The sequence below is a fragment of the Haemaphysalis longicornis genome, unplaced genomic scaffold (genome assembly GCF_048455015.1).
Source record: "Haemaphysalis longicornis isolate Haplotype H1 unplaced genomic scaffold, Haemaphysalis longicornis Haplotype H1 scaffold_6, whole genome shotgun sequence".
Taxonomy (NCBI): domain Eukaryota; kingdom Metazoa; phylum Arthropoda; class Arachnida; order Ixodida; family Ixodidae; genus Haemaphysalis; species Haemaphysalis longicornis.
The window spans coordinates 145,846,716-145,871,466 of NW_027526407.1; the positions used below are offsets into that span (position 1 = coordinate 145,846,716).

Here is a 24,751-nt window from a genome sequence, read left to right on the forward strand (position 1 = left end):
CTTCCGGCCCCGGCGGCCGCCTTTCTAATGGAAGGAGAAAACTGAAACGCCCGTATGTCGAGACTTCGGCGGACGTTAACGATCGCCAGCTGGTCGAAATTATTCGGGAAACTTCCGCTACAGCCTGCCTCGTAGCCTGGGTGTAGCTTCGGCTCACGAATTGCCGGAATATTATTTTTATCTTCCGGTGCGAAGACGCTTTGATGTGGCGGCGTCAGTTGCAGACATGGCTGGTGGCGGTGTCTATTCGAGGATCAACGCCGCGTGTATAATCCTTGCCTAACGCGTGAGCGAAAAATAGCCACACAGCCATTCTCCTGTTGCTCTCTCCTACCATTTCCCGCTCCGTAGCCTTCCTACGTGCTTTAATGTCCGCCAGCCAGCGCCGCTTCTCGAAAACTATGCAAAATAGTTGACAGTTTGTCTAGTGTTCCCCAGGTGGCGCTCCGACGCCTTCGAGGCAAGCTGACAGACAATCGCTGTAGAAGTGGGTGCAGTGTTCGCGACTAGCGATCAGTGACGTAAGGCGCGAGCCACATAGCGGATGAGTGCCTGAACTAAGCGTCCCTACTCCTCCCATTGGAAAGCGGGCGATGAGTTAGGCCATGTTTATACAGGAGGCGTTGCGAGGATGCTACCACCGACTTGGCATTCAAGAAACTTCCCTCCACAGGCGCGGCACCTCCTGAAAGTGCGTGTCCTTTCTTTCGTCTCTGTCGTAGTTTTATTGTCCTCCTTTCCACAATTCAGTCGCCCCAATTCAGGCCAGCCCTCGAATATTGCTGCTTCAGTCGTAGCTCCCGGCTGGCAGCGATGACGTATTTCCGTGGACACTTGATGAGCACGGCTGATTTCCCCGTGGCTAGCAGCCACAGGCAAATCGACAAATCAGCCTAATAACGCTATCGTGTAAAAAAAAACGTCCTCATTTGGCTGCGTTACTTCGTGGCCACGTAATCACAGCACTGAATGCACTGGTTTATTACGTTCTGAAAATGTTCCAGATCTAGAAAATCAGTTGCAAAAAGCGCTGCGGATCCTTTTAAAACAACCGATCACAAGCAGCGAGGCGTGCCCATGAAGAAAGCCTGGATGGTGTTTTTTTTCATTTGCATCTCCTGGGAACTGGTGCAGTTTCACTATCGCTGGCTCTGTTTTGCCATCTATAAACGTTTTCACCAGTTAATCTTTAATGAGATCCGGACATGTTCTGACCTGTTCTGCGCATGAGCAGTTGCATCTTCCTGTCGAATACGCCAATTACGGGGCCTCTAGCACACCCCGCTGATACGGTGGCAGCTCCAGAATGACGAAATTAAAAAGGTCTATGGAATTCTCGCAAATTGCCGAAAATATTCGGTACACTCCGCATGTGCCATTTCGCCATTGGCTTTATTATGCTTCATTATATATTGCCCTTGGGATTCTAGCAGCGTTATTACCAGCAGAGTGAAGCAAATTTAATTTTGCAGCGAGCTTGACAGTCGAACTTATTGATCTTGGAAAGTTAGCGCGAAATTAAGCAGAATAAGGCAGCCGGCGTACTGTACTGTACTCAAGAGCAACCACGACCCCCTGGTCACAGTTATCTCAGGGTGGTTTATCACCCATCGGTTTCACTCTATGGCAGATTTATTACTTGATGTGGTTACCGCCGCATGTCGCACACACAACAGCATGTGGTGCAGACTCTTCAGACGTTGAGTTCCGAAAAGGTTCTTCATCTAATTAACATATCATAATATATCATTGGCTTTTCTTGCAAAACAAACTATGGTCGACTGTCTTCTAATCCACTTAATGACTAAGAAAACTACAAACAACACCGGATTCAATAAAAGTTGGAAATATGCGAATCTCGGGACTAAATGTACATGTTCCAGATTTTTATTTTCAACTGCCTTTGCTGAAAAGTGGCTAGACGGTAATAAAGGCGAGAGAGTACTTTCTCACCGAATTCTCACGCCGGAGCCGTTTGTGTAGAGCGAAAAATATAAGGGTATAAAAGTATTCTAAAATGATTCCCATATGTTTATCAGGTGTCCTGCTCACCCCTTCCCCCCTCTACCCCGCCTCCAGACCTCATTTGAATGAAAGGTCTTTGATAGCCTTCTCGGTAAGACATTTTTTGCGGCATATTTTTATGCAGCTGGCGGGCTGGGTTGCACCTCGAAACTGCTGCAGTTTACTGGCGGGGGGTCCAACATAGACATAAAGCTATTTTTTCTTATACGTAGGGATGGAAAGGGGGATGTTATCAGCCGTGCGGTGCTCCTGCGGGAGCGAACACAGAAACATCAAGAGCAGATAACACGGTGTGCCAGATACACGCCCTTGTAACGTTTTCCTGCCTGTAATCGAAGTCATGAATTCAATATCGGCACTGGATTTCCAGCACTCGATACTTCGTACTCAACGGTGCGTTCCATTTATTACAGTCATGCTTCCGCTATGCACAATCAATTGTGAATTTCATACTGTTGCAGATGGAGAGTACCATATTAGGATGAGACCATTACGAAACACCCATGTGGTTTCGTCAGTAGCTGTGCAGTCAACAACGTACTCCTACACCTGCATGTACTCACACGGATTTACTACCGCGCAGAAACATCGCGCAATGTCTGATATCGTATTTAAAAACAACACATCCTTTTTACGGGACTTGAAAACGACGAAGTACTATTTATTTCGCACCAAGATATGTAGGTTTTGAGAAATTTGTGCGAGCAAGTGAGAAGATGCGCAGCTATCCCGCACATGCGTTTCACTTCGGGGCGTCCCGCCGAGTTGTTTCGATCTGCCATCCCTTACGATAGTTCAACCGTGTCTTCATCCACCTCCACTGTGTGTACGGTTAATGTAAAATAGCGTAATTTATTTTAACTCTAAAAGTTGCTATTAATATGATTCACCGGGCGCGGAAAAGGTGCGTGCCCTAGTCACGAACATGCTGGCGCGCACTCACCCACCCAGTGTTGCACGCATGTGCCGAACGTGCCGCTGGGTGTCGCGGGCTCCGGTTTTTTCTTTTTATTTAACATAAACAATTTTATTTAAAAATTAAAGCCGTTCCACTCAATGTGAAAGCTGTCGGAAGTGCACAGCAGTGGTTCGCCATAATGGGCTCTACCGCCGTTATCCGCTTAGTGCTACCACCTCATGCAAATCGAATTTCCCGCCTTTGCAGTTCTCGCGCGCCCCCTACCTGAAACTGCGCCAGCGGGAGTTCTGTTCTCTTTGTGCTTTTCTCCCCTCACGTGCCGGCGTTGCCCTGCCACATTTTGCGCAAGCGCGAGGATTGGATTTGGATTGGATTTGGATTGGATTTGGATTGAATTTGGATTGGATGATAAGCAGCAGTGAGCATGATAATTAGCTAATCCCAGACAACCATGAAAGCTAAGAATAACCAGCTGAACCTTAGATCACGCTACGTATATCCTGGCATAGCCGAGCTAAGCCACTGCTAAGTGCCAGCGGTTCACGAGTTTCGAGCGCTTATGACTATATAAAACGCTTGGCTTTAGAAGCCGCCTCTGGGTTACGCCGTGGTGAAGGGACCGTCAGAGGCTACACCGTAACGCCGTGGCGATATGCTTGGTTCCAGCGAGCGAGCTAGGACGACAAGGCGAGCGCCTAAAGTGCTCTGCACTTAATAAAAGGTATGTTCTTTTTAATTTATTTTATATTTTTTATTTAAATATTTTTGGAAAATTTTTGGTGAGGTGATTGCACAGTGGCGTAACGACTCCACTGCGCAACGCCACCCCGTTACAAAGGGGAATCCGCTAAGCATCAACATCATCATCATCATCACCATCCGTGGCGCCATCTGGGCACTCTCCGGTGCCTGTAGTGGCAACAAATGTACCGGACGCACTCTTCCTTCAATCATGGCAGAACTTCTGCCCATCCGGGATTGGTTATCCTCATTACAGCCTCGCCTACGCATAAACCCGCCGTCGTGCACCTGTACACAGACTCCACACAGGCAGTACGGGAACTCCGACGCATCGCCAAGTCACTCGACTTGACCTGCGATGTGCACCGCATTGTGACCTCATTTCCGTGCCCCGTGCGAGTTCTGTGGAATAGACACCTGCCCACACTGACGCTGACGCGGCCTGCCATCCCCAGAGGTTGACTAGGCCGCTACCTCTGCTCCAGTTGTCGCAGAGGGACACCCTCATCATTCACAAGGAGTCTCTCAGGCGCTCCATGCGTGCTATACTGCCTCCGCGTGGGTCGGACCTTCCTGGCGGTTTAACCCGCCGCGAGGAGGTGGCGCTTCGGAGAATTCGCGTGGGCGCAGCTTTGACCCCGGCGATAAAGCCCTCATGGAGGACGCAGGGTCCCCCAAAAACATGCCCCTTCTTGAAGCCTCTGCCACTGAAGCGACCCTGGACCACCTCCTGGGGACATGTCCGGGCCCCCAGGCAGCACGAGTTCGTCACATGAGGGCATTTGGGTACCACCCAGGACGACCACCTGACCTTCGCCGCTGGACGCATGGTCCCCAATACCGGCCCCTCCTGGACTTCGTCGGGGAGACGGGACTGCTGGACTACATTTATTTTATGCCACAGGGCGTACTTGCGTAATAAAAAAAAACTCGCCCACGACTAACTCATGACGACGATGATGACGATGCTTTATAGTCGCCTTTGTTCAGACGGCAGTATGTACTACTGAACATTTCGTGGTCTCGTCGTGATATGTCGCCCTGGTGGGACGGATTAGTTGTTGGGCCGAACACTTAACGACGAAGTGATCACATATGAGGGGGCTATGTCACGAGGTGACCCCGAAGTGCTCGGCAGTACATACAGCTGTGTTCCGAACTGTTGACAATGAAGAGTCAGGGTGAGGGCGTAGCCTGAGGGAGCGTCTTCCCAGATGACTTCTAAATAGTGTAAATACATTGCTCATTGTGTACCATGGTTCCTGTTATTTCTGTGTTGCCGCGGCGTAACATCCTGAACACTTGTATGCTCGTAGCCTTGCTCCCTCAAACAGTAAGCTTGCTGACGATATTCGTGCGTTTCCGTGTTCTTCGCAGCCACGCGTCCCCAGAAAACGCTGTACACGACCCTACTCCAGGTGGCGCCGGCGTCAGACTGTCGAGGCCTGTACCAACGCTACCACTTCGACGAAGCCACCATGCTTTGCGCCAAGAGGGTCGAGGATAACTACTGCGAGGTGAGCACCAGGGTGACTGGGTATAGAGTGCGAATTCGCTGTAACAAAACCATTTTTTTCGAATAGTTTTATTTATTTATTTATTTATTTATTTATTTATTTATTTATTTATTTATTTATTTATTTATTTATTTATTTATTTATCCTTCCGTGTGTTCGCTAATGCGGCGATCACTTCCTGAGACGCAGCAGGAATGTGTCGTCACCGAGAAGACTGCAGCTCGCATTGCGCACAGATTTAGCATAGGGAGTATCTTAATCGTCCGCAATATTGTTCTGTGTCGAACTGTCTTTTATGGGTGTGTGTATATGTGTGTGTACGCAAATATTCAATTTTTCCTCTTTTTATCCATCACTGTGTTATTTGTGACCTTTTGTGTTGCAGTCCTTTGTTTCTTTTGCTATGTGCTCACCTCATTACTTTTTATCTCTTTCTGGATGCTTTACCATTTTTACTTATTCCCCCGTTGGTGATAGTGATTGCTTTGTTTGATTGAATACATCATCAGGTGTACTGTGACATACAGTCTGTGAAGCATTTACTGACGTTACTATGCGGCTGATAGTGCGTGGGGAGCTGCGAACCTCTGACAGGGTGTCTGTTCCTTTAGTCCCAGTTTGCTATCGCTTAGACGAGAAATTAGGGTTTTCCAAATTTTCCAAATTTTCAAATATGGCAAACACTCTCACTTACGGTAACAATTAGGATTGGTTGTGAAGAATGGCTGATATGTGTACGCAACGTTCTTCTTTGGTGCGAAGAATCAACGTACGCGAAGCAGTTCGTTTGAAATGTCTCTGATGAACTTCAAAGCTTAACAGCGGAATTGAATTGCACAAGAGATTATGCAGGTACAGTTCCGAGCAGGAGCCCTACACCTCAGGGAAAAGTTATACCCAGGTATACCAGAAGGTATACCCAGCTACGTCAAGTACGGCTCCATACTTGTACCATGCGGGCTCTACCGCAACCATTTTATAATAATAATAATAATAATAATATTTTTATTTTTCTTAGAGGAACAAAATACATGACGGGTCAGCCCAAGCCAGACAGGCTTGTCGGGCTGTACTCGGCAGCCAGTGTCAGGACACTATAAAATACTGCAGGGGTAAAAGAAGAAAGAAAAGAAAAGAAAAAGGAGAGGGAAAAGAAACGGTAGTACAATGAAACCAAAAGGAAAAAAATCAAGGAAGTAAGCAATATGTGATGCATACATACAATATGGCATAGGGTTACGCAACTTCAGAGAAGTTTTTTCTTAAATACATTTTCAGAGCGCTTTTAGATGAAATGGAGTAAATAGCAGTGGGCATAGAATTAAATATATCAGGAACATAATAATTGCGTACAAAACGTCCAAATCGCGTATAACATCGGGGCGTGATAAACAAAGGATGACGTCTCAGTGGTCTTGTAGGGACAAAACGAAACAAAAAATCGCTATTCCAAAAATTGCGAGAGACAACAGTGTGCAAAAACAAAGCGTCAAAAGAAGGCAATTGTAAAGCAGAGAACAAACTGGTATTTTCGGGAATGTTGATATTGTAGGCTACATTTCTTAGCAACGTTTTTATAATGCAGTTTATTTTCGTACGCCAAGTGAAAGAACAGTGAAAAAATACAGTGATTCCGTATCCCAAGATACTGTAGCCAAGTGCATGTAGGATAATCTTACGCACTGGAAAGGGGAGGAGGAAACGACTGTTATAAAGAGTACATGACAATCCCCCAAGCTTATTGCAGAGCATAGATAGGTGACTGTTCCATGTCATATCCGAGTCGAAGATAGTTCCTAAATACTTTACATTCGGCGATAATAGAAGAGGAGAGCATTGAGAATTATTACATCGTGAACCATGAAGAACGAGGGGTACAGTATGATCAATTTGCTTGTGTGGATTGTGAAAACAAACCAGTTTTGTTTTTTGCTTATTTATTGTAATAAAATTTCTGGAAAACCAGTCCATAACAGATTGATTATCCCCTTGTAACATTGCAACTGATTTGCTGTAAACGGAGTGCTTGGCAAGAAGAACAGTGTCATCGGCATACTGAAATATTTGGCAGTGGGTTATATGATTAGGTAAGTCGTTTACATAGACATTGAATAATATGGGAGATAGCACGGACCCTTGTGGGACACCAGATTTTAGGAGAACTTTCGAACTAACGTTATCACCAATCTTGACTACCTGTGAGCGATTGCAAAAACTGTTAGCTAACAGTTTGCTGAATGGACCTCGAAATCCTAGTAGATATAGTTTTCGCAGTAATATTGTGGGTATAACAGAATCAAATGCTTTGCTTGCATCCAAAAAAGACCCGTTACTACTTCGTTGTTATCGAAAGCGGAGAAGATTAAATCCGACAATTTTTCCAAAAGTACAAGAGTCCCCTTCCCAGGAACAAAACCAAATTGTGAACTCGACAATAAGTTGTGTTTTTCCAGGAAGTTCGTTATTACTCTGGCTAAGTGTTTTTCTAAAATTTGGCTAATCGCAGGTAAAATCGAAATCGGCCTGTAGTTGTCAACCTGTTTGAAAGAGCCATTTTTATGTAATGGCTTCACAACTGCAGTTTTTAATTCATCTGGAAGAAAACCAAGTTCAATGTAACTATTCAGCATAAATAGAAGTACCTTTTCTAAAACGGGAAGGTTACGTTGCAGCTCGTAGACAGATATACCATCCAAACCAGGCGCCTTCTTTTGCTTAAAACTAAATAGTATGTTGTGTAAGTCATACGAAATCATGAAAGGAAGGAATGCAGAGGATTCTAAACTGCTAATGTTGTCGCAATCTTGGATATCAGCTGAATGCGTAGCCAATGATGTTTTAGCGAAGTGAACATTGAAATCAGTAACTGCGGATTCCAAATTGGTGAAGTGTTTGCCAAAGACGTCAACTGATTGGGCAGGATGTCGACCAAATATTTGATTAATTGTTGACCAAGTTTTCCTAGGGTTGTGTCTGTTGTCATGGAAGGTTTTACTGTAAAATGAGCGCTTCTCTGACCGAAGTAACGCAGTTACCTTATTTCTATGAACTTTGTATAGGTTCCTCAGAGCAGTGTTATTAGGAGAGCGCCTACACTTCTCCCAAAGTTTGTCTTTTTCTTTAATAGCCCTAAGAACGGTAGAGGTAAGCCAAGGCAAGTCCATATTGCGCTTTTTAATTTTGATGGTTTTTTGTGCAGTGCCTTTTAATGTGTCAATAATGGTAACAAAGTTAGTATAAATATTTCGTGCAGTTGCCCCTGCCATGAATGCTTCCAAGTCAAAATTATTGACTAAATTATCGAATTTAGCTACGTCAAGAATAGACACCTGCAAGTGCTGGGGTGAAACCTTTTTCAGCACGGGAAAATAAACATGGCAACCCACAAAGTAGTGGTCGGCAAGTTTCTGTTTGATAATTGCCGAATCGAGGCGAAAAAATGGTGCCCTAACATTGATATGGTCAATACATGAAGTTACTAATTTCGTACCAAGGTATTCTTCCCTTGTAGCGGAGCAAATGGTTGGAATAACCCCTGATTTGGCCAACACGTTTAAATATTCGCAAGCAGTCGGGCGCGCCGGACATAAAGTATTTATGTTGATATCACCAGCCAGACAAAAGAGTGAAGTTGAGGGAAAGGAAAGTAAGAATTCATCCAGTTCGCTTACGAAAAGGTTGGCATTTTCGGAGGGTGGTCTGTAGATAGCCAGGAGCGTTATATCTGTGTCTAACAACGCGATGCGCAGTGCCAGGCATTCGGCAGAGGTGAACCTTGGTGACAAGGATGACGACACATATCGTTCATGTATTAAGGCCATAATGCCCCCGCCCCTGATAACACGGCGCGTCAGCGCGAAAGAAGAATAGTGCGGAAGTTCGAAAGATGAAACAAGGTCATCATGAATGTTAATTTCAGTTAGTACAAATGCATCGATAATAGAATCAGTATTTTCTACGATACCAAGGAATTCGTCCCAGTGCCGACGGGTACTGCGGATGTTAACGTGCACAATTGTGAAGGACTTGCAACCCTGATCAGCCAAAACAGTAAAGTCGGTGAAGCTGTCACAATTGTAAAAGACGTTCATTATGGGACCGGTCTAGCTCTGTAGCATTGTGAACTTTTAAACAAGCTTGTTCAGATCAGCGTGATCTGATATGCGGACAAGAGACGAATTCTCAGCTTTCCTTGCGAAAATTTTGCCCTGTTTCGCCCAGATGAATTTGTACAGTTTTTCTTTTCCTGTTTGGCGGGCTGCCCAGAATAGTTCTCTGTTGTAGTTGGTCAAGTTTTCGTAGAAGTACAGCTGAGGAATCGTGCCCTGTTCCGCAAGTGCCCTCAAAGAGTCTTTCCTGTTCCACCACATTTCTTTCAGCGATACCGAGGCAAATCTAACCAGCAGAACTGGCGGACGATCCCGGTTAGCAGGCAGGCGATGTATCACTTCAATGTCAGACTCAACGAAGTTCAACTCTAGCTTCTGCGCCATATCAGAAATGATAGGAAGACGTTTTTCGCCTTTCTGTTGAGGCAGACCATGAATTTCCAAATTTGGCCTCCTGCTGTATTGCTCAACGTTATTTAACTCTTTGCGCAGGCTCGCTAGTTCCTCTGCTTGATCCGACACAGTGGCTTTCAAGGCATGGACCTCACTTTGCAGTTGACCTATAGTGGCATGTTGCGTAGCAGCAGTAGCAATGACTTCATCGTACTTTCCCGACACAAAGTTAACCGTTTCATGAACAGAGTCAACTGATTTTTGAAGGATCTCTACAGTCGATTTGAGTTGCAGAAGCTCATCAACTTTGAGAACAAGGGAGCCGATGGCGTCCTTTATCGGCAAAAGAGTTTCAATTTTAGACGACAGTTCTGAAAGAGAGTGGGAATTTGGGACAGCATCTACCGCGACTGGGGTATGATTCGAGGAACGACAGTCCCGGCAAAGCCATGTCTCACGCTTGGCGGCTCCATGCCAGACATTTCTTTTTCAGCTATCCCCGCACAATTTTTACCAAAGTGAAACCCAACCTCACACTCTGTACAAACCAAAAATTTTCCTTCAGCCGGAAGCACTTTCGAACATTTGCCACAGATAGATACTGAAGCCATGATTCACTTGCGGAACATGAACAATAATATCAACAGTACAGTGCAGTGCAGTCGATGGCGAGAAAAGATACACGAGAAGCAACAAAAGTGCAAATTGCACTTCACCTGCAGCAAAAGTGACTGTTAAATCGTGCCAGAATCCCGCCACCGACTGCGAAGGGGCGACAGTTTCTCGCTGGCTTGTATAGCCTGGCGTCCCAGGATTCGGTTGAAGCAGCGCCTCCTGGATGCTGTTGATGGGTTTCTGTGATAGACACCCGTCCGGCGCAGCCGCTGAAGCGCCGGGAACTTGAAACAGTGATGAGATTGCTGCAGGCTGGGGTCACCGGCGACGATGCTGTGCGCAGACGCACAAGGGCGTACTTGCATTGGAGATGTGTTCCTGCAGCAAAAGTGACGGTTAAATCGTGCCAGAATCCCGCCACCGCTTGGTGGCGGGATTTTGAGGTGTGTACGCAATGTGGCAAGGTCGTACATAGAAGTGATGTCTTCCCGAACCCTAACACTATAGTATGCTTTGCCTGCGGCGCCGCGAACCCCAGCACCGATCATGAATGAGACTCCTAACGCCAGTGCAAACTCTGCGGGGGGCCTACCCGCCTGGCACGAAGGAAAGCAAGAGCAGATACAAGATGCCGTACGTGATGAAGAAGCGGCAATGGGAGCGCAAGATGGACGCCTTACAACAACAACAGCCGGACCCGGAGAGCTTCGCAGCGCTGCGTAGGCCGTCGGTATATGGTACCCGCGGGGGGCCGCAACAATGCAATATCACTCGCCGGAGAGACAGTACCAAGAGAGGCAGGAGCACCAGTCGCTGCCGACAACCATCGTATTCCCGAGAATGCGTCGCCTGGGCTGACACAGTCAAAACGCCCATGGCCGCTCTGAGGCAACAACCGGCGCATAGCTCCTTGACCAAACCCAGGGATGAGAATGGAGTGGTGATGGCTCTGAGGGCCGAGAACGAGAAGTTGAAACAGAGAATAGCCGAGCAGAGACGAGACCATCAGAGACATCAACGAGAAGCTCACGACGCTGCTAGCAATGCAGCAACAGCTGCTGCAACTGCTGCCACAGCCCGCACAAGAACGGAAACAAAAGGAGATGACCGAGGACGAACAAGTGCATGAGGCGGATCCCCGCGCCCCCAGAACGACGGAGCCAACTCCCACGAGCCGGTCCATTGAAGGAGCCAAGATTCGTAAGCTGGCCGCGCGAATAGACAAGCAAGACGACCGACTCGACCGGATGGAGGCATCCGCCAAAGTCACCAACGACAGCCTTACCGCACTCCAGCAAACGGTCCAGCAGATGACAATGACCATGCAGAGCATCCATACCATAATTGCGCAGATGCCAACGCAACTACAGGCGCAACTACAAACACAGATACAAAGCATGGAGGCCCAGATCATCACCAAACTGTAGCATTCATGGACAGGATAACCCGTACAGCAGTTATCCCACTGCCAAAGAAAGACCTCTTGGTCTGGCACTGGAACTGCAACGGCTTCCCAAACACGATAGTGGTACTACAACCACACTGACAGCAACTCACCATGAAGCGAGACGTCTTAATGCTTCAAGAAACACACAGCGAAGAGGAACCGAAACTCCCAAGCTACCGCACCCACGCCAGCGCGCCGAGTGCACGGGTAACGTCCAAAGGCAAGGGCAGGCAAGTCTGCATCTTCGTCCGCATAGGGATCACCTTCGTCGAGCATGCCCTGATCGGCAACAGCGCCATCGAACACTGCACACTGGAAGTAGTCACCGGCAAGAAAAGGAAAGAAAGCACATTCATGGTGAACGCTTACAGCAATCCGGCGCACGGTCAGCGAAGGTTTCGGGCACTCCTCCACAAGGCAGGCAGGACTGCCGGGAACAGCACGCGCGTGGTATGCGGGGACTTCAACGTCCCGAACCAAGAATGGTGCTGCCACAGAACGACAGTCAAGGGGAGAGAGCTGATGCAAGACGCCACGGACATGGTGCTGTACCTTATCGCGGACCGAACCTTCGCCACCAGGATCGGCACATCGGTTACGCGGGGCACCACCCCGGACCTCAACTTCATCAAGACCAGCGCAAACTCGCGCGACACGGAAAATGACCTCGGCAGCGACCACTACATCGTGGAAGTAGCCGTACCACTCTATGACCACGGCAGCACCGGCACACGAACGCACCGCATCACGGACTGGGACGCGTTTCGGCGGGCCCTCCCCGACCAGCAACCCGATATTACAGACATCGAGCAATGGATGGGCACCGTAGTGAAAACGACATCAGACACAACCAGGGAGCTCGAGACGGATGAAGGAATAGATAGGATATACAACCGGCTGGATCACGGAGGCCAAACAGTCCATAAAGGCACGGTGGCAGAAGCCCCGCACCAACAGACGTCTGTGTAAGAAGATCGCCGAGCTCAACAAACAGATAGAGGCCCATCTCAGAGTGCTCTGCACACAACAGAGGAACGAGGTCTGCAACGAAGCCGACGGACAAATGCACAAGAGCAAGACGTGGAACATGCTGTGGCACCTCCTCGATGAGACTAGGACCAAGGGTTCCCAACACAACAACCTTGCCAAGACCCTCCACAGGGCCGTCTGTGACGTCGGAGAAGACGTAGTGCGGAAACGACTGGATGCCAAGTATCTACCGGCCACCCCTACAGAGTCACACCCGGGCTACCGCGGCAACGACAACGCGACACTAGATAAAGACATTGAAACATGGGAAGTACTAGTGGCCCTGCAGAACCTCAACAGTAAATCCGCTTCCGGTCCCGACAGAGTGACTAACAAGGCCCTTATGAATCTCAACGACGCGGCCATAGAAGCCCTCACGCACTTTAACAAATGTTGGCGCACCGGAAGGCTTCCAAAATAGTAGAATATCTTCCACTAGACGATTCTCATCCCGAAGCCTGGCAAACCACCCAACATAGAGAACCTCCGACTGATCTCGCTCACTTCGTGCGTTGGAAAAGTCCTCGAGCACGTCCTCATGTACAGGTGGCAGCGCTACTTAGAAGACTCTGAATTCTACCCGAACTTCATCAGCGGATATCGGAACAAGCTTCGAACACAAGACGCTATGATCCTACCGAAGCACGAAATCATTGACGACGCAACGGGTTCCAGGGACAGCAGAGCTATACTCGGACTCAACCTACAGAACGCATTCGACAAAGTCCGCCACACCGCAATCTTAGCCCAAGTCTCCCGGCTCAACATTGGTCGTCAGACAAACGACTACATCAAAGACGTCCTCACGGGCCGGACCACCAATGTTTTCGCGGGCGACCTGCAACTCCAAGAAACCAGCTCGGCAGCGTCGGCACCCACCAGGGATCGATGATCTCCCCGCAACTCTTCAACCTCGTGATGATTGGCGTGGCCAAGCAACTTGCGGGAGTAGCGGACGTCCGACACACCATCTACGCCGACGACCTCTCGTTATGGGTCACAGTAGGAAGCGACGGCCACATAGAAACAACGCTGCAGGAAGACGTCAATGCCATCGAGGAGCAACTTGGCGGGTCCGGACTCGTCTGCTCCCCATCCAAATCAGAACTGTTCGTGCTCCCGCCGAAGGGAGCGGGCAGAAAAAGGGGCCATATAGAAGCCACATACAAACGCCCCCGGATAACGATCCGTACGGAAGGAGGACAAATCATACCGGAGGTCGAGAAGATAAGTCTGCTCGGACTGCTTATTGAGCGCAATCGCGTCAACGGCGCGAAGGTCACCAAGCTTGCAACGAAGGAGACCGCAGCAATGCGCCTCATCGGGAGGGTATCTAACAGACGAGCGGGAATGAAAAAGGAAAGCCTCGCTCGCCTCGTCCAATCCTTTGCAATCAGCCACATAGCGTATGTGGCCGCCTTCCACAACTGGCGGCCGTGCGAGCAGGCCCAAATTGACACCACCATACGTAAGGAATACAAGACAGCGCTTGCGCTCCTATGGAGCACAAATACTGACAAGTTCATGGCCCTGGGCGTCCACAACACCCAGCACGAAATAGCCGAAGCTTAGCGAACGGCACAACTCGAATGACTCGCCGAGACGACAACTGGGCGGCATATATTACGACACCTGGGCTTTACGTCCACGGCGGACAGGACACAGAGCGAAGTCCCGCTACCGGACAATACCAGCCGACAGCTCAGTGTCTGCCCGATACCGCGGAATATGAACCCCGAGTACAACAAGGAGCGACGACTAGCAGGAGCCAAAGTCCTCATGGACCGCCATGCTCGAGATAACGGCGCCGTCTACGTGGACGCGGCGGTGTATCAAGACCATAACGGCGCTTACGCCTCGGTGGTAGTAGAAGCATCAACGGGAGTTACAATGACTGCAGCGAGCATCCTTGCCAGGAAAGCGCACCATGCGGAAGAGGTGGCGATCACCCCGGCCGTCGCCGACCCCAGCTGCACTACCGTGTTGTGCGACTCTCGAACAGCGGCACAGAATTATGCCAAGAGTAGAGTGTGCAGTGAGGGCGCGCGCATCTTACGCAAGGCTGAAGACAAGGGGCGCACCAGCACTGTGGTGATCAAATGGTTCCCGGCCCACATGAGCAACCCCATATCGTGACGGTGGAACACGAACCACAACGAGACGGCCAACGCAGTCGCGCGAGGACTCATCAACCGCGCGACAGCACGCCAGGCCGACCCGGGGTACGAGACGCTCGACATCACCAAAGACGCGATGTTCAGCTTCAATGACATATCCAAGGGGTACAGACTGAACATACGAACTATGCCCCCCTCACCCGGGACTCACCCGAGCTGAGGCAGTGTTACATACTAGACAATTGCAGACGGGATCCCTGCTCACCCTGGTGCTTGCCAGACGCATTTGTCCCAGTGTGTACGACAGTGATGTGTGTAGACTGTGCACAAACGAACGAACCACGGCAGCTCACATCCTTTGGGACTGTAGCTTAAATCTGCGAGAGGCCACCGAGAAGACGACGGTCCCACCGCAGCTAGGGGCTGCGACGAGAAGCTAGGACTACGACACACAACTCAAGGCCGTCCAGCAGGTCTCGGCCGCCCTTGTGAAGCAGCGACCGGATGAAGCTGCGGGGGAAGGGGACGCTAGCCTTCCTGGACACGGGGACGGAGCTCATGCGCAGACCTCAAGGGATGCCCGGGACGACGTCCAGGCCGCGTCACGGCGACAGTACCACGTCCCCCTAGTGGAGGGAGGCTAACCGAACTGCGGGCCAATCAACAAAGTTGTTCTCTCTCTCTCTCTCTCTCTCTCTCTCTCTCTCTCTCTCTCTCTCTCTCTCTCTCTCTCTCTATCTATCTATCTATCTATCTATCTATCTATCTATCTATCTATCTATCTATCTATCTATCTATCTATCTATCTATCTATCTATCTATCTATCTATCTATCTATCTATCTCATAAGTACACGCATCTGCGAACGATCTAATTGTATACACCGATACGTGGTTTATGATATAAAGTTATGCTATTGTGTTCTTTCTTCGTGATCGATGCATGTATTGTCTTATCTAGAACCGTTCCTTTGTCGCGAATTTCAAGTAGCCCTTTTGATATAATGAATTTGCAGTTGCAAACATGCGCCGTGTGTTCGGAAATTTTATCAAGCTTTTAGGTCGAGGGTGAGCTCTACGGGGCCCACATTAGTTTTTTGGCAGGACGCCTTCGTTCCGACTAAGAAAGCTTCTACTTTAAAGCGCTTTCCGTGCTAGGAATTGAATTTGGGTACCTTGCATTTTGAAGCCGGCGTCTACCCGACGGCGCCATTGCGACACGGTCGAAGCAGTGTAGATTTGGAGAGCGGTGAATGGACATGCAATATTACACAGAAAATTCATGCACCTCCGTTTAATGACGACGATAATTGAACGAGAAGCTTCCTTTGTGCGAAATCAAATGGCCAAGGTTCAAAGTCAAAGCCGCTGCGATGAAAAGCGCAAACTGCGTGCGAATGAAAGTGAAAGCTCAACGAGTCAAAGTCCAAACCGACTGCGAGTCCGGCGATGTCCAAACTCAGAAGACAACAAAGGAAACTCTCAGGAGAAAGATTCACGTTCTACCATCGTCGTCTACATGCGATCAGAGTGAAACTCTGATCGCATGTTGGGCCTAATGATTCCTCCAAATAACGCACATTTATTCAGATTGATTCGTCGTTTTGCGGCGTTCTGGTGAAGCCAACCTACGCGGATTTTTTGCAGTGTGCTGCATGCGTTTTAAACAATACATAGACGGTCATGTGACTTGTTCTCAGTTATTTTGAACTGTACGTCTTGGAACGCGTTCATTCTTAACACAATTTTAACGACACCGCAACGTGCTAGATAATTACAGCACACCCAATGAGGCACAATCAATTACCAGACAAGCAATCACTAGACAAAAAATTGCCGCGGTTTAGCTTTGGTTAACCCTCGCGAAAGCTTCACTGCCCTGGCTAGGATAATTGTATAGCTGTTGTTTCGCAATGATATACATGCATGTTTGTAATGAATACACTGCTTATTCTTCATCGTTTTTTGACTCACGGCGTTTTTTACGCCTTTCCACTGTACGAGCGACCCCATCGTACATGGCTTTGCGCCGCAGGTGGCGCCCTGGCCTTCCTTTGTGGCGCGCGCTTATCGCTGCGGCGGCGGCCTCCTCGCCTATCTCTCCCCTGCTGCCTATCTCTCCCGCCATCGGACGGCAGCTCCGTGCCGGGAGCTCCGCCAGGTGGCGACACGGGTGCAGCGCAGCGTGCACGTCTCCGTTCTCTCGCCGCCTGTCTCTCACCATAAGGGCTGCAAGCTGGGCTAGTGGCAAAGCCGCATTCTTGGATGGAACCAGCGCGAACTCAAACAAAGACAAAGGAAGTGGAACAGAAGTTGTACCAACGGGAATCTGAGAGGCCATGCATTGTCATTAAAGGGACCCCCATCATCGCGTATTTATTCACATTGTACTAAGTGCCGCGGAGTTAAACCCAATTTTCCTGCCCTTGACATTTTATTTAGGCACCGTGAACAAACACCCCGTGAAATTATGGAAGTTTTCCACATAGCAGAAACAGTGGACAGGGGACAAGTGTGTCAGCCAAGCAAGCGTGTGTCTTCATCCCAAAAAGATTGCATATCTGCGTGGGCCTTGAGTACAGCCGGTGTTTACCCAGTTGTCGTAACACCGTGTCTTTTGTGAACTTGTTTAGCTCAAGCGCAGTGTTTTTTATTGTTTTGTGCTAAGTGTTTCTATTCACCCTTCTTGATAATAAACTTTAGCTTTGTAGCGTGAGCTACACTGGCCGAGTTTCAGCAGTTTCACGTAGCTCCTGGAGGGCCGTGCTCCGCATGCGCGAGGATCAGTGACGTCTCACGGCGCACATCTAGCGCTCCGGAGCCGCCGCCACCACGATTGGATTGGATTGGATTAGATTGGATCGGGAAAAAGTTAGATTGGATTCGAAATCGTTTTAGCAGCAGTAAGTATGATAATCAGCTAATCCTAGACATCCAGGAAACATAAGAATAACCAGCTGAACCTTAGCTCATGCTACGTATATTCTAGCATTGCCGAGCTAAACCACTGCTAATTTTTTTAGATAAGCGGCTGTCCTTGCGTTCCACTGCCTTTGTCTTTGCTTGCGTTCGCGCTGGTTTCATCCACGAAAAAGCCTATCTCTCTTCTGCCGCTTATCTCTCCCGCCATCGGGCCGCTGCTCCGACCATATCGAACAGGCAGCGCAAAAAGTACGGCACAAAAGAATTAAGGACGACACAGCGTTGCACTCACAACTGAATTTTATTAGAAAAAACACACACACATATATAATCCACTCTGAAGAGCCACGTGGCTTCATACCTTGTCATCCGCGATTACAGCGCAAGTAAAACATTGTCAGACTGCAGGAGCCAAATACTACTCAATGCGCACTGCACCAGAGAGTAATACAAATTCACTTTATCACCTTGGGAAACGCGATTACACCACTGACAAAATGCACGTGCCAAGGACCACACTAATGCGCACCGCGACAAGTCAAGAACACAAATTCACTTTCATCTAACGACACTGAAGGAACGCTGATGCACTTGTATCCATTTTTTCTAATGTGATACGCTTCTATAATTTCCCGTACACCTTGGTCCTTGTGTTTAGCAATTACTACAGTGTCTTGAAAGACAGGGACGCACCCCCACTTCGCACAATGCTGAGCAGCATGGGAATGCTTGTAGTCTCGCAACGTGCGCTTGTGCTCCAAGAGTCTCAGGTTTAGGCAGCGCCTCGTTTGCCCGATATACACTTTTTGGTAGCACGAAACTGGTATCGAATACACTACTGCCACGCTGCAAGGAACGAACGGCGACACGTGCTTGACTTTGCTGAGTGTATGCTTGGCTGCTCCTGATATCTTCTTGTCAACTGTGGTGTTATTGGTGTCAGCTGTGATGCATTTTGTCAGTGGTGTCATCGCATTTGCCACGGTGATAAAGTGAATTTACAGTACGGTCTGATGCAGTGCGCATTGGGGGGTATTTGGCACGTGCAGTGTGGCAATGCTGTACTTGCGCTGTAATCGCGGACAAGATATGAAGCCACGTGGCTCTTCAGAGTGAATTGTATATATGTGTGTTTTTTCTAATAAAATTCACTTGAGAGTTCAGCGCTGTTTCGTCGTTAGTTCTTTTGTCCCGTCCTTTTTGCGCTGCCTTTTCGATATGGTCACTATGAACCAATTAGCCCAACTTGCCATCGTTCCGTTGCTCCGAGTCGGCCGCTTGCGGAAGGGGTTGTGCTTTGACCTCTAGCTCTCAAGGTCAAAACTGGTCACCCCGTAAAGAGCAGCCGAGGTGGCGTAGTGCAGGTTTCGCTACAAAAAACAAAACAAGAAGCACAAGTCAAGGATATTGAGAGACGATGGAAAGCGTGACCGGTTTATTCGGACACTCGGACGAAAAGCACAATTAACTGGTGATGATGATTATGTACAGGTGATGATGATGCCGGGGACATGGGAGCGAGCACTGATGATAATGGACCGATTACGAGGAAATGTCCGTAACGTGTTGAAGAGCACAGAGTCGTGGTCAGGGTGTCTCACATAATTACCCCTCCGCGGCCGGAAGCGGCCACCTGACCGCGACTTATTGTTGTGTCCTGCGGTTGAACGGCTTGAGGCGAGATACGTGTACGATTTCGGTACCACGGCGGCGCCGATCTGACGACTGGTCTACTGGCGTCACACGGTAATTAACTGGCGACGTCTGGTCTGTGATTTTGTATGGACCAAGAAAGCGATGAAGGAATTTTTCGCACAGACCGGGTACACGAACAGGGGTCCATAACAATACTTCATCACCCGGCCGAAATTGAACAGAGCGATGTGCGACGTCGTAGCGAGCTTTGCGTTCTTGTTGTTGACTTTCGGTTCGACTGCGTGCGAGTTCGCGGCAGTGGGCGAGCCGTGAAACGTACTGCTCCCGAGATGACATTTCAGAGGGGACAGGAGCATAGAAGAAAGTTGACTCGAAGGTAATAGAGGGAGAGCGGCCAAAGACTAGGAAGAATGGTGAATATCCAGTCGTTTTTTGCGTTGCAGTATTGTACGCAAAAGTCACAAATGGCAGGATGGTATCCCAGTTGCGATGATCGGGGCTGATGTACATCGAGAGCATGTCCGCGAGGGTTCGATGGAATCTCCGCGATGGAAGCCAGCGAAGTCGGGTGGATCTCGCTGGCGGCTGATAAAACATTGCGGGGGAGGCGTAGCCGTGGCGCTGGCTGGATCGAGCGTCATGGGCATGGTCTCCTGAGTCAGACGGCGGCCCCAACGGAGCTCCAGGAGTGGCGCTGCAGAGGTAGACTGCGGGATCGAAACGCACCCTCCACCACTTGAGAGACGATGGAAAGCGTGACCGGTTTATTCGGACACTCGGACGAAAAGCACAATTAACTGGTGATGATGATTATGTACAGGTGATGATGATGCCGGGGACATGGGAGCTAGCACTGATGATAATGGACCGATTACGAGGAAATGTCCGTAACGTGTTGAAGAGCACAGAGTCGTGGTCAGGGTGTCTCACAATATATAAGAGCATGAAACATTGGCCACCTATCTGTGTGATTCGCCGAAAATGTTCCCCAGATACGACAATCTTCTCCGGCCCCTACAATGTAAATCCCTCAGCTCTCTCCTCCAACCCCTCGCTTTCTTTCCCTCCCCTCTCACCCTCTGTGCATTGCATGATAAATGCAATGCAGGTTTACTCAGCTCAATTCAATTTTACCGCGTTCGCACTGCGCGCGCGTCTCATGTTTCTTTTTTTCTTAGTGCATGTGGCAACTCGAGCTGGATCTCCTTTTTATCTTAACGGTAACTTTTGCGCACTCGATACAAGGACACAGAAAAAGATGACACGAAGACAAGCGCAGACTAACACGGGGACACAGAAAAAGATGACACGAAGACAAGCGCAGACTAACACAGTTGTTAGTCTGCGCTTGTCTTCGTGTCATCTTTTTCTGTGTCCTCATATCGAGTGCGCAAAAGTTACCGTTAAGATGTTAAACCAACTAGCCCGCTTATCCCTGTTGTTACAGTGGATCTCCTTTGTTTTAATATTTTCTTTTATATAGCCGCTCATAGCCAGGGTGTTAACGCCTTGTTTTTGGTAAAGAAAAAAACCTTTCTTAGTTGGACCGATGCCGTCCTCTCAAAACACTGATGCATTTATTTCCCCATAGACCGGTTGGTGGACCGGAAAGCTCTGATAAGATCTCTGGACACACAATGCGCGTGCGTGAAACCGGGCATCTTTTGTTTGAAAACGGTTACTTGAAAATCCCGAAAAAGGAACGATTCTAGATAAGACAATACACGCATCGATAATGGAGGAGGAGTACAATACTATACCTTTATCTCATAAACCACGTATCGGTATCTTTTAGAACGTTTGTGGATGCGTTCACTTACTGCGCGAAAAAATCGTCGCATCAGGTCGTTCTCTGTTGGCGATGTGGGTCTTTCAACGTTTCATGATCGATTGGACGGACTTTCAGCGAAGGTGGACGCACTTTTAGCGAATGTTTTGACACTCTTTTGGCGCAGTTTTGATGCGAGAAAGCTTTCGCGCTTCTCTCAGCTTTGTTTAGGAAGGGATGGAGTTGAATTTCAAAGAGGGATCGGTCGGCCGAAGTCGATGATCGAAGCGATGATCCGATGATCGAAGGCTCGTTGGATCGACGCCGACGCCACACAGCCGGCGGTGGTCTACTCCAAGTAAACACAAAATGTAGAATATGCACACTTTATTTACATTACGTATTTACAACTTTCATGGCTCGTGATCGCCACAAAGAGGTCGGACAAGGCCCCCGTCGAGAGGGGCTCGCCGCTCTCTACCTCTCCTCTCTCTGTTCCTCTACAATCATTCCCAGAACTTCAAACTCCTCGATTTTACCAACAAAACTCCGCCCACAAAAGGGACGTCACAACTTGAGAGTGACGACGGCTCATTGATTAGCCCACACTAGGCTACGGATTGGCCACCGGGACAAACAAAGCTAGGTGGGTTCAAAATAGTCACGTGACCCACCTTTCTCACTCTCACACAGAAACGCTAAGGAATTCTGCAAAACACAAATATACCAGAAATGAAAACCAACCAACTAAAAGCAGACCTACCGACGGGAATCGGCTCTCGGGCGGCACGTCTTAAAGTATTGTTCATACCATGCACGCCTATGTTTGTGCACCCCGCCGCCCAAATTCCTTTCGTTTGTAGACACGTGGAGCGCCTAACAAAGCCTGGTCGCCTCCCTAATGACGCATCCCATCCGCCAAGTCGTCAGGTTCAGACGTGTGACGAACGGAAACTTGGCCCAGTAACTTTGAGCAGTGCAACTGCCGCAGACAGAACGTCTGGTGACATCTTCCTATGCTTGAACGAAGGTTTGACCCCTTGACCGACCTTCAGCTGCCGTCCGCCCCCCTGCGCTGGCTTCTCAAACGAATGCAAGGAAATCCCCCGAAAGCTTACATCGCTTTCAGCTATTATGGCGTGACCAGCGCGTTTGCATGCGCCGTCTCCGGACCTGCTCGTCGGGTGGACACAAAAGTGCGGCGAATAACAAAGAAACCTCCGCGGTCTCGCCTTACGCCCCTCGCGCCCAACTCAACTCGGCCGGCGTGAAAACAAACACAATACAGGTAAAGAAGCTAACACCAGCGAAATATATCTAGTTGCCGGGCGGTTTTAATTAATTAGTGAAGGGGGCGAACTTAACAGATGGTAAAATTTTTCAATTGCTATCGTAAAAACCAATGAAAACAATGAAAACGCTGTTATGCCCTTGTGTTGTGCCTCAAATATGCCTGAGGTTTTTTTTTTTTTTTTTTGCGTTGAATAATGCGGTAACGTGTGCCGCGACAACATTCTCTGCGGTTGCGAACGGTCTTCTCTAAACATACTTCCTCTTCAAGCGTTATTTCAGCCGTTTTTAGGCCTCGTCTGAGAACAGACAAACCAAAATTTCAGCGTTCATGAAGCCTAAGAAGGACTGCTGTCTTTAACAGCACAAAAGCCAATTATTTCATTATTTTACGGTGGCTAATTAAAGGCCTAGATTATTCTATCCCTGTACGCCGACACGTCGCTGTTTGTGGATTTCAACAACTGACTGTGTATTTCTGCGAAAAACCTTTTTGTTGGTAGTTGCCGCTTCTTTGCTGTTGTTTCTTGGCCTCGTTAAAAAGGGGCATCCGTCTAAAAAAAAGGCTTCTTGTATTTTCTACCCGCCGCGGTGGCTCAGTGGCTAAGGCGCTGCGCTGCTGAGCACGAGGTCGCGGGTTCGTTTCCCGGCCGCGGCGGCCGCTTTTCTGATGGAGGCGAAAAGCAAAAACGCCCGTGTGTACGAGATTTAGGCGCACGTTAAAGATCCCCCGGTGGTCAAAATTAATCCGGAGCCCTCCACTACGGCTCGCCTCATCGCCTGCGTTGCGTCGGCGCGTTAAACCCCACAATCAATCAATCAAATCAATTCTTGTATTTTTTGCAGGGTGACACGGGTGGCCCCGTCGTCGCTGCGTGGAAGAACGGCGGCTTCTACCTCATCGGCATTTGGTCGTACGGCACCCCCTGTGCGAGGCAGGAAAAGCGAATTTACCCGAGCGTCTTGACTCGGGTGAGCGCGTTCGCTACGTGGATAGCCCAGTCGGTGAACTCAATCCAGGGCTACATCGCGCTGCCGGAATGACAGCTTTCTTGACGCCTGTTCTAACTACTTGAATAAAGCTGCGAAAGGCGCTGTTTAACATTCTCGTTTCATTTCATTCATTAACCCTTGAAGATCCGAGGGAGGTACATAAGGTCTGCTTTGTGTTCAAGTAACAATAAGCAACAAGAGCGTAGTCACGGACAAATGACATGCGAACGAACGCGCAAAAGGGAAAAAATACTGTTCGGGGATGGCCAATAATGGCGCGCTGCTGGTACATTTGGAAAGACAGATTTACAAACTTTGTAACTGTAATTAAGCCTCGTGTCAGTTTGACTTGACTTTAAATAAATCCCGCGATGTCTATGGTCTGATTCATATTTTCACGATTGCGTTCCATTTGTCGATGACTTTACGTATGAGTAACGGGGTAGAAACAAGAGCAAGAGCACTACATCTAGAACTACGCTGTTTGGCGCAGCGTCCGCTCCCAAACGTAACTTATAGGAGAAAGAGGAAATAACTTTTATTCAACCAGTTTGTTCAGGAGGGCTAGCCCTCCACCCTAGACGTCGGCCAGGAGCCCTTGCGTCCTCGCGTCGTCTTCGTCAAGCTGGATGGTCCACAGTTGATCCGCCGGGTCTGAGCTGAACAGTACGGTCTCCCAGTGCTCACCTGTAGTACCTCCGCAGCCTTGACAAGTCGCCCGAGGTCATGACCGTAATATACGCGCAAGATTGGTCTGATCTTGGCATCTTTGATGCAATGTATCTTTGCATCTTTGATGTAGAGATTTTGGCGCACGTTCAGAATCCCCAGCTGGTCAAAAATAACACGAAGCCCTCCACTACGGGCCACGCCTCAGATAACAGATGTAGCTTCGGTGCATTTGTCCTTACTATCTGTCAATTTCACATTTGACATGTATGTTTAAAACTCCCCGGGGACTGTACGAGACGGAACTGGGGTACGAGTTTCTCTGGAGACGCCGCAAAAACCCGAATGGCATTTTAATGAGGGATGGATGAGCCGGCACGTATAGAGGGCTTGTTCAGGTCGGTACTTCGTAGATAACTCACAACAGGAGACAAGCCTTCCTCTGCCCATCCAGCGGAGTGAGTCAGAGTCTAGGTTAGAAGTGTCGGTTCAAGCTCGGTCGGTAAATGGTCAAGCCGCATCGTGTGCACACTCGTTTCCGA

General features: G+C 48.8%; 1 long non-coding RNA gene across 1 annotated transcript; it reads left to right on the plus strand.

The window, feature by feature from the left end:
• The first annotated feature begins 567 nt into the window (after positions 1-567).
• Positions 568-23,543, plus strand: LOC144141974 (uncharacterized). The gene is made up of 3 exons (XR_013316780.1): positions 568-691; positions 5,063-5,202; positions 23,394-23,543. It is a non-coding gene; the product is annotated as an uncharacterized LOC144141974 (long non-coding RNA).
• The last annotated feature ends 1,208 nt before the right edge of the window (positions 23,544-24,751 follow it).